Raw genomic sequence first — 3,465 nt, forward strand, 5'->3', positions numbered from 1 at the left:
ATATTTTAACACCTTGAGGTGGGATATAAACGGTATTATATTGCCCGACTTCTTACCCTGTACTAATACCTCTTCGTCATCCGACACCTGGATCTTAACGATTTTCTTTTCACAGTTTATTTCTACCTTGTTACGTGCTAACCAATCCATTCCCACTATCACGTCAAAACTACCTAATTCTACCGGTAACAAGTCAATCAGAAAGGATTGTTCGTTCAGAATAAAAGGGTAATTCCGAACTATCTGATTAACTATCATGGTTTTACCGTTAGCTACTTCTACAGTATAAGGTTCTATGGTTTCACTAATCGGAAGGTTTGCTATTGATAGAAACTTGACAGAGACAAAACTTCTATCGGCGCCTGTATCAAATAATACAGAAGCGTAATGATCAGAGACGAGGAATGTACCTGTCACTACGCTGGGGTCCTGGCGTGCCTCGTTCGCCCCCATCACGAATGCTCGGCTTCGCGCCGGATTGGACGACGATGCCTGACCCGAGGGTTGCCTCCCGTTTCCTCCCTGGTTCAGTTTCGGACAGTGTCTTTTGAAGTGATCCGTGCTGCCGCATTCATAGCAAGCACGGCTGGTGGTCACCATTTGGTTTCCTTGCGGGTTCTGCCGTCGGGCTGGTTGGGTCTTAAATGGCTGCGCCCGGATAGGTTGCGGTTGTCGGTTCAGGTAGTTCAGATTTGTCTAACAATTTGGTGCGTAGTGTCCAATCCTGCCACACCGGTGGCACACCACCTCTTTGCACACGCCACCATGGTGGTAACCACATTTCCCACACTTAGGAAACGTTCCCTTCTGCGGTTCTTGCCTTCCGCCCGAACTAGTCATGGCGTAGTTCTGGGCAGTGGGTCTAGCACGTTTACCTTGCTGCTTTTCCTGGGTCCTATGGTCATGTGAACTCCGCTTCCCCCCAGCGGACTCTCCTGCCACCTTCAGTGACCCGCTTCTTACGAAATCATACGTGACGATACCAGCTTGCGTCACCGCACCCTCATACGTCTGGTGTCCCCCAGAATTGACTATACTCCTTACAACTGGAGTTAGCCCCCAAATATAACGCTCCACCCTCTTTGACTCTGGGGTGACCAACCATGGTACCAATCGCAACAACTCATTAAACCAGTTCGTATAACCCAAATGGTCTGCCCCCTGCATTTCCAGGTTCCACAATTCATTTTCTAATTTTTGCAATTCGTTTTTCGGGCAGAAATGTTCCAGTACAAGAGCCTTGAGCTCCGTCCAGGTCATGCGGTTTGTCGCCGCCTTGCCCCGGGTCTGCACTATCGTGTTCCACCATGTCAAGGCATGGTCCGTGAATGTGCAGGCAGCATACTTAACAACACAATCCTCGGGGCAGTTGCTGATATTCACCACGGATTCTATTTTCTCGATCCATTTAACTAATCCATTTGATCCTTCAGACCCGCTAAACTCTAGAGGTTTGCACAACATAAAGTCCTTGATCGAACATCCCCTGGATGCACGAATCGGTTCAGTACGGTTCGTCTCTACCGTAGGTATAGGGCCATTACTGTCTGTAACGACCACCCTAGGCGGTGCGTCATTACTCGGAATCGTGTTATCATTCTGCGGAAGATCAGTATTTCGTTCCCCGTCATTATTGGTGGTCGTTTGATTGCTCGGAGGGATTGGATTGGTCGAATTGTTAAAACTGGCGGCGATGCGCGATACTATATCCGGTATCGCCGCCTCTAACTGTTGAGCAATCAAACGACTCACGTCCACTTCCGACAATTGGGCTGAACGTTTTGGTGCCATTCTACACAACATCAAGAAAATATATATAATAATACAAGTTCCAATCATAAAACACAACAAACATTCCATTCATTAATAAACGTTAGTACATATTACACAAACATCCGTTCATATTACTTTCCTGTCAATATTACATTAGTTAAGTTTTCATACGTAGGGCCTATGTCGGCATCATCTCGACATAACCCGCAACGGGTCAGTGCTTGAATGATACCCAAAAGTATCTATAATGATATGCCCCAAAAGAGACCCTCTTAAGGGCCAGTGGTTGTATTATAACTACCCAAGATTCACTCTATGTTAGCATCACCACTAACTGCTTACACCGAGTATCAAAAAGCGGTCCCTGACTACCACCACCCTAACATGATCTAAACACGGTGGTATACCAACCACACCAACACCGCCGCCATCCCCACAATCACTGCCATTAAACCCCGGATCCGTGTTTCCATCCGGTCAATCAACCCCAGGGAGTAGGCGTCTTCCCTCCTCAGCTGTGCGATCGCATGCTGGTTGTCCAGTATGCAATCCACCAAGAGGTTCCTCCTCTGAATACCCACCGTCAAGGCGGTGGTGTGCTCATTCATCCGCTCGGTAAGCACCCGGAGCCACGCCTCCTCGGTGGAGGGACGCTCATCCCTCACTGGCCTGGGGGTACCCCACACAGGTGGCGGCACAGGCCCGGGCTGGGGGCGGGAGGACTCGCCTCTGTGGTAAGTGGATCTGGGTGGGGTAGAGGTAGGTGAAACATACGGGACACTGATCCGCACCGTGAGGCGGGAACCGGGTCTGGGAGGGGTGAGGGTCACCTGAGGTGCGGGTGGGGTGGGAGACCTGGTAACCCTAGCAGGGGAGGACAAGCTAGCACTCCTAAGGCTAGTCTCAGAAGGCTCGGTGCTGGAAGCTAAGCGTACACTCCTAGAGTCCCCGGAACTGGCCTCCTCCGGGTCCTCCTCTACAGATAAACTTCGTGATCTTGACATGCTTACCTGTACACAAGTTAGCAAACATATAGTCCTTTTCATAATGTAAATCCTAAGTAGATTAATATACACACATTCATACAACCTTGTCACATAAAAATATTATCATATATTTGCACGTATGTTGCCAATTTTACCTATTAAAGTCCCCCGTGACTTTCCCTGAATTCCCTCGTGCAGACAAGTCTGTCATTATGTTCCGGACCATAATAACCCACTTGTCCATCCAAGTTCATCCCGATCTCGTCACAATAAATTATTAGTTGATATTCAGATCCTATAATACTTGAGCTACTGGTTATATTTTAGGTATCTTTTAAAGACATCCTAATTCTTTATAACCAATGGCTCTGATACCAAGTTCTGTAACACCCCGTAACCGCAGCGGAAACGTACACGGGATGCAACAGACACATCTGATATCAACAACATTGTTTATAAAGAAAACACCACTACATTAATTAAAACGTATTACATTGTTCTGAGTTTCATGACCATCTAAGCGTTATCACATAAGTGTTACCGATAGTACATTAACATATTTAATGAAAAATATAGATCTCTAGACTTCCACAAAATAGCACACAGCATCGAACACATATCACTCATTCCAATTTGAGTGTACCTAGAAAGCATGTAAAGAAAACAGGTCAACTACGAATAGTTGGTGAGTTTCACTAATTTAAAT

This window comes from Bidens hawaiensis, unplaced genomic scaffold (assembly GCF_021521415.1).
Source record: "Bidens hawaiensis isolate Kalapana, Puna unplaced genomic scaffold, B.hawaiensis_p1.1 tig00019932_1, whole genome shotgun sequence".
Lineage (NCBI taxonomy): Eukaryota > Viridiplantae > Streptophyta > Magnoliopsida > Asterales > Asteraceae > Bidens > Bidens hawaiensis.